A 12,750-nucleotide genomic window follows, 5' to 3' on the forward strand; every position below is an offset into this window, starting at 1 on the left:
ACGTTCAAATAAGAATATAATAGCAAATCATTTGCCTTTCCAATCTTAAATATTGTATGTTCAAATCTCTCTTTTTCTCTCTCATACACATAGACATTAATTTTCCTTAAAAAAGAAAATTAACCCTCAGAGATCCTAGAATTTTGTTAAATATTAATATCCATCAAAACTTCCAGGTAACAATTTTCTCTCCCAAAAATAAAAACCGAAATTTAAGCTATGCACATTAAAATTATGTATGGCTCACGAGCCACACGGGGTCATGTAGCATATATATATATATAGCTACAATTGTTGACAAATAATCATCAAGAAGAAGAAAAACATATAAAACATCAACAACAACAAAGCAAATAGTCTTACATTTTAAAGTTTAATTAAAAACAAACATGTCAAACAAATTTGTTGCATTGTTGTTGTTGGTGTGTGTTGTAACTGTAAATGGGAGACTCGAAGATGGGAGATTGATGACCCCAGAAGCATGCTACGATTATTGCTACAGATCCATGATGTACCCCAAATTCATTGCCGATCCTATATGTAAATATCGTTGTAAATACCCCATGTACGAAAACCGCCGTAAGTTCACTTCCTAATTTTTACCATGCTTCCTTTGCCTTATAATTTCATATACGATTGCTAAATGTATATATGTTCTTAGTTTTTCCGATAATGATCTAACTTTCAAAATGTTTTTTATGTCAGCTAAACCTCCTCCTCCTGCTATCTTTGGACAATCCTTACACGTAAGGAAAGCCGGTAGTCCGACAAGTTCTCCGAAACGTTCTCCCACACCAACACCCAAAATTCATTAAAAAATAGAAATATTCATCATTGTACACCACACTATTGCTTCATTTATAAGGCATAATAGTTGGTTTATTTAGTTGAATTGTAATTTAACATTTATTATTGTGTTTATTGAAGTTGATTGCTTGGGATTAATGATTGAGAGAAAGTAAGAGGGGGTTCTCATATTTAGGTGGAAATATAAATAGAAATACACTAGGGTAGAATTAAGAAGAGGGGCATTGAACATGGGGCTTGTTCATCTAAGATATTTTATACTAATTCTATAAAAGAATGAATTTCTTTTCTTTGGTATGGATTCCTCGAGATGTAGTTGTGGTTTGCACTGAATTGGATTACCAATTCTCTTGTGTTCTTTATTGTTTTCTCTTTAGTTCTACGTTGTTGTAATATTGCGCGAAACGTGATTTAACATGTTGGACAATGTCTCAGACACTTGATAAAACATTTGTCCCTTGAGGAACAAAACTTTATGATTAAACTGAGTAAACAAACCTTGTATATTTATTGAATTCTTTTATCTTCTTGTGCCAAGTTAATACACTATCTTATTACATTAAAGATTTTTATTGCTGGAGGCAATTTATTTTGGTTATCATTGTTATTTGTTAAACAAATCAAATTTATTGGTGTGATTGAACTCTAAATACTTATTTGGTAATGGTTTTTAATATCCTATCAATTTCACAACAAGTGGCACCCACCGTTGGGCAAAAGGCTATTGTTTACATGTGAGCACCATGTCTAAATGGGAGATCGAATTTTTTTCAGAGACAACTATTCTAGGTTTTGGAAAGTGAAGATGCAAGCAATTTTAATTAAAGAGAAATGTATTAAATCTTTGAAGGGCGAGGCTTCAACGCCCGCACGCCTAAAAAAAGCAAAGAAGACCAAGATGATGCATAAGGCTAGGTGTGTAATTATCTTGTGCTCCATGGATAAAGTTCTACAGAAAGTCGCCATGGAGCATATTACAGCTTCGATGTAGGAAAAACTTGAAGGTGTGTTTGAAACAACAACTATATTCATTTTGAATGGTGGAGAATAAATCTATAATGGAGTAGTTGAGAATACTCCATAAAATTATTGATGATCTTGAGAATATTGATGTGAAATTTGATGACGAGGAAAAGACTCTACTATTGTTGACTTCATTACCCAGATCCTTTGAGAATATTAAGGATGGCTTACTTTATAGTAAAGAAGTTACACTACTACAAATAACATTTTTCATGACGAAGCTTTCACGCCATATAGAAAAAATTGAGTTTTTATTCCAAGGCGTGCCATATATATATATATATATATATATATATATATATATATATATATATATATATATATATATATATAAGGGCGGAGCTACAGCCTAGCGAGCCCAGGAACGCGCCCGGGCTCAACCCATCCTTTCGTTGTATACTTCCTACCTAATAGTCAATTACCAGAGACAAAATTAGTAATAACATGATGTAAAAATTCTGGACAAAATCAATAGCAAAATTATTAGAAACAAAGTGTAAAATTAGTAAAAACAGGGTGTAAAGTTTTTGTCCAGGTTCCCTAATATTTCTGGCTCCGCCACTCTCTCTCTCTCTCTCTCTCTCTCTCTCTCTCTCTCTCTCTCTCTCTCTCTCTCTCTCTCTCTCTCTCTCTCTCTCTCTCTCTCTCTCTATCTCTCTTTGTGGGGGGTGTGTGCGTGCATGCGTGTGATATGTTTAAATTTCCAAATAAATAAAAGAAATTTGATTGGGCTAGTGGTAGCACGCCCTCTCTTTCAATCAAGAGGTCATGGGTTCAAGCCCCCCTGTCCTCAAAATTTTGAAATAATGTCACTTTTAAAATTTCCAAACTTAAAATAATAAGAAAGAATCAACATTTTTGGAATTAAGAAAAATTAGGAGTGGTTTCTTTAATTGTTTGTTCTTCTATAGTGAATTTTTCCCTCCATATTAACCTTTACCTTCTTTGCTAGAATCTGCTCTTTCCAGCTACCCCCCCCCCCATTTTACCTCGAGATTTCTTTATACTTTTATCATTTACTTTACTATCGCCAACACGAATGATCATCCCATAAGTTCGTCTAGCGATTTAAGGAGTGGTGATTCTTCTTTTATGGTTAAGGTATAAGCTTTTGTTAAACCAGATTCTTATGACTTAGTTAATAGTCATTCATTTCTCATAGTTATAAATGTTTTGAATGACTCTGAGTCTGGGAAGCTTCCTAGAGGTTCCATGTGTATGTAAACTTCCACTAGCATGTCTTCTTTTTGCGCTCTTCTTTTATGATGTAGATGCGAGAGGTGATATTGCAGGTGAATTTATGCTCTCATCATTCAAAGTTGCACACGATTCATCTTAGTCTGATTTAATGACTCTAGATATGGAAGTGGCAATTTTGAATAAGGAGGATTTTTAAGATTCCATTAGGGCTTACCGAAATGCTTATGGCCAGAATTTAAGTGATGTGAAATTAAGGATCATATACCACGAGGAGCTTGATCGAATGGTGTCATTTGACTCAATCCCTTTGTGATATTCAAGGATTATGAGATACATCTAACAAGAATCACATTGGTTATGGCGGTCGACGCAAATAAATACAACTTATTGGACTCAAATATATTAGGGACCCCTCTTATTTTAAGTGGCAAGGAGGCTGTAAACATGACTATCATCATAGTCGTTCGCTTTTCCAATTGGTCGGTCCTTCATATGGCATCAAGCAATAGGATATGCAACACTTTTGAGAGGGGCTTCTGTAACACCCCATAAATTTCTTTATTTAATTTAATTAATTTTTTAATTAAATATTAGAATTAATTGAATTATTTGAGAAATATGGATTACTGAGGCTAATGGGCCAGTGTCGCAAGTAGCAATTGGGGGGTGTGTCAGTTGCAATGCCTTTTTATTAAACTAAGGGTATATTTTTCATAAAATAGAATAGAGGAGTATTTTGTGAAAAGAGAACCAAAAGGGAGAAGAAAAGAGCTGAACGTGAAATTGGGAGAAGAGCAAGTGTGAAGAGCAAGAGCATCCAATAATTCGACATCGAGGTAAGGGGGGATTCTTCTCATTAACCTCTATTATGGGTAGTATGAATGATTCAATAGAGTTTGTATGTTAGGATTCTGAATTGGATTGTATGTCGGGTTTGGGGTTTTTGGGGTTTGTAGAACTCTAGGTTCAATCTATGCTGTGAATGATGATTGATGTTGGATAATGATGTTAAAGCATGATTAGAAGCCTGTGTAAATGTGAATTTTCGCGTTTGTTGATGCTGTTTGATGTTGCAATACGTTATGGTACGTTTTGGTGAGGCTTGGAATTGATACAGGTGCTAAAAAATGGAGTTTTGGGGTTTCTGGTACGAGGTAACCGGTTACCCGGGGAGTGGTAACCGATTACTTGGGGTTACGTCACTGAGATGGCCTATTCGTTGTCAAGTAACCGGTTACTTGAAATTGGGGTAACCAGTTACCACTGTTAGAAATTGTGTTCTGTGGTTCTGCTGGGAGGCAGTAACCGGTTACTGGTTTTGAAGTAACTGGTTACCGCTGTTACGAATAGACTCATTGGTTACTCCGTAAGGTAGTAACCGGTTACTTGAATTGGAGTAACCGGTTACCACTGAAGCTTTTTTGAAAAATTATTTTATTTTCTAAAATCCATAACTTTCAAACCGGGAATCGGATTTTGGTGCCGTTTCGAACACAGCGAATCTGATTGAGCGATTTACGCAATAAAATAGTGTTTTGAGTTGTGACTCGATTTTATTTTAAAACACTTGATTTAATTGGTTGTGGTGGTTTATGCGTACAAGTGCACTGGTGAATGTGTTGTCTGTTAACTCGTTCTGGTTGTGATTTATGATTAATCTATATGCTTTGCTGATGTAAAATGTATATGTGAGATGGTTGAAAAATAGCATAACTATTGTGTGGCTATTGTTGTTGCATTAGTTGATGATTATGATTGTTCGGTTGTTTGGTGTTGAGGATTAGCATGTTGTATGTGATGCATGCATTTCATAATCATATTGTGGGTTGTATTCCTTATGGTGGTGGAACAGCGGTAGCTAATTCCCATTGTGTGGAATTAGTGAGAGAAGTAGTCGAATCTTTATGGTGGTGGATCGGTGAGATGGGTTATCCCATGTTTGGTACCACAAGCATTTAGTTGCATTGCATTAGGTTGTTGTGTATAATTATAACATGAATGGAAGTTGTCCAATGTTATAATTGGTGTGTATTTGGTATGGATGATTGTATTTGATGAATGTTGCTATACTATCTGAATATAATTGAATTTGGGTAAATAATGTATGAATGAAGTTGTATTGTTTATATTCCTATAACATTTGTTAATGCGAATGAAACTCACCCTTACTGTTGTTATTTTTCAGATTAAGGAGTAGCTTGTGTAATTGGTGAGGATTAGCTCGTCAAGTAGTTCGTTAGAGTCAGTTGGGTCTGTGTCATGCTCTGGTCGTGTAACACTGGGAACGTTATTTTAGAATTGGTTGATAAATTCTTGTTTTGTTTATGGTTTATGGTTGAATCATGAGTCTTCGACTCCGGATGTTTAATTATTCAGTTGTTAAGAATATTCCGCTGTGTTAACATGATATCTGAATAATTTTTGGCTTATCGTTCCTTTATGGCATGACATAAATATTTGTTTATTTATTTGGAGTTGTAATACCCTTTTTTCATGTTTTACTCTAATTCTTGTTAAATTTTCCGCGGGGTTTAGAAGGGTGTTACAATAGTGGTATCAGAGCATAGTCGGTCGTTTGAGTCAGAGTCTTAGTGTCGGTTAATCCTTCGTATGCGATTAGTGTAAGGTTGACACTGTCGATACTTCTTGTTCTAATGAATATTGTTTGATATTTAGCAGAACAATGGCCGGAAGAGGAGGAAGAAACGATGATGCGATTGTTGAGGCTCTGGGCATGATTGCTGGTGTATTAGGAGGGAATGCCAATGGAGCTGGTATTGGTGCGGAAAGAGAGCTGAACAGTTTTCAGAGGAACAATCCTCCTTTGTTCAAAGGCACTCACGATCCCGAAGGCACTCAGAGGTGGCTGAAGGAGATTGAAAGGATCTTCCGAGTGATCGATTGTGCTGAAAATCTGAAGGTGAGGTATGGTACTCACATGCTGTCTGAAGAAGCTGATGATTGGTGGATGGCTAGCAGGGATGAACTCGAATCTGCAGGTGTAGCAATCACTTGGGCCGTATTCAGGCGAGAATTCCTGAGGAGGTACTTTCCTGAGGATGTTCGGGGCAGGAAGGAAGTTGAGTTTTTGGAGCTGACACAGGGTAACATGACGGTACCGGAATGTGCTTCAAAGTTTGTTGAGATGGCCAAGTACTATGTCCACTATAACAATGATGAAGCGAGCGAATTTTCGAAATGTGTTAAGATCGATAATGGTCTCCGAGATGAAATTAAGCAGGGAATCAGGTACCAAAGGATTCGTTGGTTTACAGATTTGGTAGATTGTAGTAGGATCTATGAAGAGGATAACCTCAAGCTGAAGTCATCTCACTCCCGCGAGTTAGTTGACAAAAAGGGGGAAGAAGCCTATGGACCGTGGTAAACCATATGGTAGAGGTAATCATAAAGCTGGAGGTTGGAGGAAGCCTGGTGGGGGAGACTCTAGTGCCCCTGTTAAGTGCTTTAAGTGTGGGGAACCTGGGCATCGCGTTCACGAGTGCAAAAGTGAAGAGAAGAAGTGCTACAGGTGTGGTAAGGCAGGCCACATTGCCATTTACTGCAAGGGAAAGTCTGTGACTTGCTATAACTATGGTGGAGAAGGTCATCTTAGTCCACAGTGTCCTAAGCCGAAGAAGAATCAAACTGGGGGTAAAGTTTTCGCTTTATCAGGTTCAGAGACTACTCCAGAAGATCGGTTGATTAAAGGTACGTGTTTTATCCATGGTACTCCTTTAATTGCAATAATAGATACTGGAGCAACTCACTCGTTTATTTCGTTGGATTGTGCTAAACGTCTGAACTTGGAAATATCTGATATTCATGGAAGTATGATCATTGACACTCCTGCGTCGGGTTCAGTGACTACTTCGCTTTCCTGTTTGAACTGTCCAATTGATATTTTTGGTAGAGAGTTCGGAATGGACTTAGTGTGCCTTCCGTTGGAACAACTTGATGTCATCCTGGGTATGAATTGGTAGCAATTTAATCGGGTACATATCAACTGTTTCACGAAGACGGTTATTTTTCCGAAAGATGTCGGTGTTGAGGGTCTAGCGATGACGGCCAGACAAGTGGGTGAAGCCATGAAGGACGGGGCTGCCGTGTTTATGTTGATTGCATCCATGGAAGTGAAGAAGAAAGTGGTGAGTAGTGACTTACCGGTAGTATGTGAATTTCCAGAAGTCTTTTGAGAAGATGTAAGAGAGTTACCGCCAGAGAGGGAGGTAGAATTTGCTATTGAGTTAGTTCCTGGAACTAGTCCGGTGTCGATGGCGCCGTATCGTATGTCAGCATCTGAATTAGCGGAGTTGAAGAGTCAGCTAGAAGAATTACTGGAAAAAGAATTCATTCGTCCTAATGTGTCGTCGTAGGGTGCGCCGGTGTTGCTAGTAAAGAAGAAAGAAGGTTCTATGAGATTGTGTGTGGATTATAGACAGCTGAATAAAGTTACTATCAAGAATCGGTATCCATTACCGAGGATTGATGATTTGATGGATATACTGGTTGGTGCGAGTGTGTTCAGCAAAATTGACTTGAGGTCGGGATATCACCAGATTCGGGTGAAGACGGACGATATTCAGAAGACGGCATTTAGAACAAGATATGGTCATTACGAATATACAGTGATGTCATTTGGAGTAACGAATGCGCCAGGGGTTTTCATGGAGTATATGAATAGGATCTTTCATCCTTACCTGGATCAGTTCGTGGTGGTATTTATCGATGACATTCTAATATATTCTAAGAGCGAAGAAGAACATGCAGAGCATCTAAGGGTGGTATTAGAACTATTGAAGGAAAAGAAACTTTATGCGAAACTGTCAAAGTGTGAGTTCTGGCTAAGTGAAGTAAGTTTTCTTGGGCATGTAATTTCTAAAGATGGTATTTTCGTTGACCCAACGAAAGTAGAAGCAGTGTCTCAATGGGAAGCTCCGAAGTCAATTTCCGAAATCCGTAGTTTCCTTGGTCTTGCGGGTTACTATAGAAAGTTCATTGAAGGTTTTTCAAAGTTAGCGTTGCCGTTAACTAAGTTGACTAGGAAGGGTCAAGCATTCATCTGGGATTCGAAATGTGAAGAAGGATTCCAAGAGTTGAAGAGAAGGTTGACTAGTGCACCGATCTTGATTTTGCCGAATCCGGCGGAATCTTTTGTTGTATATTGTGATGTTTCATTGTTGGGATTAGGAGGTGTACTGATGCAGAATCAACAGGTAGTCGCTTATGCGTCGAGGCAACTCAAAGTGCATGAGAGAAACTATCCGACTCATGACTTAGAGTTGGCAGCAGTGGTATTTGTGTTGAAATTGTGGAGGCATTATCTATATGGTTCGAGGTTTGAAGTGTTTAGTGATCACAAGAGCCTAAATATCTCTTTGATCAAAAAGAGCTGAATATGAGACAAAGGAGGTGGTTAGAGTTCCTCAAGGATTATGATTTTGGACTGAATTACCATCCGGGTAAAGCAAACATGGTTGCCGATGCTTTGAGTAGGAAGTCTTTGTATATGTCTATGCTTATGGTGAGAGAATTGGATTTAATTGAACAATTCAGAGATTTGAGTTTAGTATGTGAAGGCACTCCTGTCAGTGTTAAGTTAGGTATGCTGAAGCTGACCAGTGATATTCTGGAGGAGATTCGAGAGGGTCAGAAAGCTGATGTAGAGTTGGTTGATAAGTTGACTCTGATTTACCAAGGCAAGGGAGGTGAATTCAGAATCGACGAAAACGGTATTATGAGGTTTAGTAATCGTGTTTGTGTTCCTAATGTTTCCGAATTGAGGAAGAGTATTCTTGAAGAAGGAAATCGTAGTGGATTGAGTATTCATCCTGGTGCTACCAAGATGTATCATGACTTAAAGAAGCTGTTTTGGTGGCCTGGAATGAAAAAGGAAATAGCTGAATTTGTCTATGCTTGTTTGACTTGCCAGAAGTCGAAGATTGAGCATCAGAAACCGTATGGAGTTATGCAACCGTTATTTATTCCGGAATGGAAGTGGGATAGTATATCGATGGACTTTGTTTCTGGTTTGCCAAGGACGGTGAAGAACTATGAAGCCATTTGGGTTATTGTAGACAGGTTGACAAAGTCTGCTCATTTCATACCAATGAGAATGGACTACCCGATGGAGAAGCTGGCTCAATTGTACATTGAGAAGATAGTGAGTTTACATGGTATCCCTTCGAGTATCGTGTCAGATAGAGACCCAAGGTTTACATCCAAATTCTGGGAAGGGTTGCAGAAGGCTTTGGGTACTAAGCTGAGATTGAGTTCTGCTTATCATCCGCAGACGGATGGACAGACGGAAAGAACTATTCAATCGCTAGAAGATTTGTTGCGTGCTTGTGTTGGAAAAAGGTGGTACTTGGGATAGTTATCTACCCTTGATCAATTTACCTACAATAATAGTTTTCACTCGAGCATTGGTATGGCTCTGTTTGAAGCTTTATATGGTCGGAGGTGTAGGACGCCTTTATGTTGGTATGAATCTGGCGAAAGTGCTGTGATTGGACCGGAGATTGTTCAAGAAACGAGGGAAAAGATTAAGATGATTCAGGAGAAGATGAAGGCTTCTCAGAGTCGTCAGAAGAGTTATCATGACAAGAGGCGGAGAACACTTGAATTTTAAGAAGGAGATCACGTGTTCATGAGAGTTACTCCTATGACTGGTATTGGACGAGCTCTAAAGTCAAAGAAATTGACTCCGCATTTTATTGGTCCGTTTCAGATTACGGAAAGAGTAGGAGAGGTGGCGTATCGCATTGCGTTGCCACCGACGCTTGCGAATCTGCATGATGTATTCCATGTATCGCAGTTGAGGAAATACATTTCTGATCCATCTCATGTGATCCAAGTGGATGACGTACAAGTAAAGGATAATCTGACAGTTGAAGCTTTGCTTATGAGGATTGAAGATCGGAAGGTAAAACAATTGTGTGGCAAGGAGATAGCGTTGGTCAGAGTAGCTTGGGGAGGACCAGCCGGTGGAAATGTTACGTGGGAATTGGAGAGCCAGATGAAGGACTCCTACCCGGAACTCTTTGCCTAAGGTATGTTTTCGAGGACGGAAACTTTTCTAGTGGGGGAGGGTTGTAACACCCCATAAGTTTCTTTATTTAATTTAATTAATTTTTTTAATTAAATATTAGAATTAATTGAATTATTTGAGAAATATGGATTAATGAGGCTAATGGGCCAGTGTCGCGAGTAGCAATTGGGGGATGTGTCAGTTGCAAAGCCTTTTTACTAAACTAAGGGTATATTTTTCATAAAATAGAATAGAGGAGTATTTTGTGAAAAGAGAACCAAAAGGGAGAAGAAAAGAGCTGAACGTGAAATTGGGAGAAGAGCAAGTGCGAAGAGCAAGAGCATCCAAGAATTCGACATCGAGGTAATGGGGGATTCTTCTCATTAACCTCTATTATGGGTAGTATGAATGATTCAATAGAGTTTGTATGTTAGGATTCTGAATTGGATTGTATGTCGAGTTTGGGGTTTTTGGGGTTTGTAGAACTCTAGGTTCAATCTATGCTGTGAATGATGATTGATGTTGGATAATAATGTTAAAGCATGATTAGAAGCCTGTGTAAATGTGCATTTTAGCGTTTGTTGATGCTATTTGATGTTGCAATACGTTATGGTACGTTTTGGTGAGGCTTGGAATTGATACAGGTGCTGAAAAATGGAGTTTTGGGGTTTCTGGTAGGAGGTAACCGGTTACCTGGGGAGTGGTAACCGATTACTTGGGGTTACGTCACTGAGATGGCCTATTCGTTGTGAAGTAACCGGTTACTTGAAATTGGGGTAACCGGTTACCACTGTTAGAAATTGTGTTCTGTGGTTCTGCTGGGAGGCAGTAACCGGTTACTGGTTTTGAAGTAACCGGTTACCGCTGTTACGAATAGACTCATTGGTTACTCCGTAAGGTAGTAACCGGTTACTTGAATTGGAGTAACCGGTTACCACTGAAGCTTTTTTGAAAAATTATTTTATTTTCTAAAATCCATAACTTTCAAACCGGGAATCGGATTTTGGTGCCGTTTCGAACACAGCGAAGCTGATTGAGCGATTTACGCAGTAAAATAGTGTTTTGAGTTGTGACTCGATTTTATTTTAAAACACTTGAATCAATTGGTTGTGGTGGTTTATGCGTACAAGTGCACTAGTGAATGTGTTGTCTGTTAACTCGTTCTGGTTGTGATTTATGATTAATCTATATGTTTTGCTGATGTAAAATGTATATGTGAGATGGTTGAAAAATAGCATAACTATTGTGTGGCTATTGTTGTTGCATTAGTTGATGATTATGATTATTCGGTTGTTTGGTGTTTAGGATTAGCATGCTGTATGTGATGCATGCATTTCATAATCATATTGTGGGCTGTATTCCTTATGGTGGTGGAACAGCGGTAGCTAATTCCCATTGTGTAGAATTAGTGAGAGAAGTAGCCGAATCTTTATGGTGGTGGATCGGCGAAGCTGATTGAGCGATTTACGCAATAAAATAGTGTTTTGAGTTGTGACTCGATTTTATTTTAAAACACTTGATTCAATTGGTTGTGGTGGTTTATGAGTACAAGTGCACTGGTGAATGTGTTGGCTGTTAACTCGTTCTGGTTGTGATTTATGATTAATCTATATGTTTTGCTGATGTAAAATGTATATGTGAGATGGTTGAAAAATAGCATAACTATTGTGTGGCTATTGTTGTTGCATTAGTTGATGATTATGATTGTTCGGTTGTTTGGTGTTGAGGATTAGCATGTTGTATGTGATGCATGCATTTCATAATCATATTGTGGGTTGTATTCCTTATGGTGGTGGAACAGCGGTAGCTAATTCCCATTGTGTGGAATTAGTGAGAGAAGTAGCCGAATCTTTATGGTGGTGGATCGGTGAGATGGGTTATCCCATGTTTGGTACCACATGCATTTAGTTGCATTGCATTAGGTTGTTGTGTATAATTATAACATGAAGGGAAGTTGTCCAATGTTATAATTGGTGTGTATTTGGTATGGATGATTGTATTTGATGAATGTTGCTATACTATCTGAATATAATTGAATTTGGGTGAATAATGTATGAATGAAGTTGTATTGTTTATATTCCTATAACATTTGTTAATGCGAATGAAACTCACCCTTACTGTTGTTATTTTTCAGATTGAGGAGTAGCTTGTGTACTTGGTGAGGATTAGCTCGTCAAGTAGTTCGTTAGAGTCAGTTGGGTTTGTGTCATGCTCTGGTCGTGTAACACTGGGAACGTGATTTTAGAATTGGTTGATAAATTCTTGTTTTGCTTATGGTTTATGGTTGAATCATGAGTCTTCGACTCCGGATGTTTAATTATTCAGTTGTTAAGAATATTCCGCTGTGTTAACATGATATCTGAATAATTTTTGGTTTATCGTTCCTTTATGGCATGACATGAATATTTGTTTATTTATTTGGAGTTGTAATACCCTTTTTTCATGTTTTACTCTGATTCTTGTTAAATTTTCCGCGGGGTTTAGAAGGGTGTTACAGCTTCATTCTTTTCTAAGAGTGTGTGCTCACCAGGATAAACTTGCGGCTTCCCCTCAATAAATTTGATATGGAGGTTCTGATGTTTCTGAAGGTTTCCCCCTTGAAATTCAATCTTGGATCTTTGACATTCATAAAGGTGTTCCAATTATATGCCAAATATCGATCTTTGAAACCCTTTTACAGGTTATTTTTCCAT

General features: G+C 38.1%; 1 long non-coding RNA gene across 1 annotated transcript; it reads left to right on the forward strand.

Annotated features, from left to right (window-relative positions):
- The first annotated feature begins 304 nt into the window (after positions 1–304).
- Positions 305–1,097, forward strand: LOC131611830 (uncharacterized). The gene is made up of 2 exons (XR_009287176.1): positions 305–579; positions 706–1,097. It is a non-coding gene; the product is annotated as an uncharacterized LOC131611830 (long non-coding RNA).
- The last annotated feature ends 11,653 nt before the right edge of the window (positions 1,098–12,750 follow it).

Source organism: Vicia villosa, linkage group LG1 (genome assembly GCF_029867415.1).
Source record: "Vicia villosa cultivar HV-30 ecotype Madison, WI linkage group LG1, Vvil1.0, whole genome shotgun sequence".
Classification (NCBI taxonomy): domain Eukaryota; kingdom Viridiplantae; phylum Streptophyta; class Magnoliopsida; order Fabales; family Fabaceae; genus Vicia; species Vicia villosa.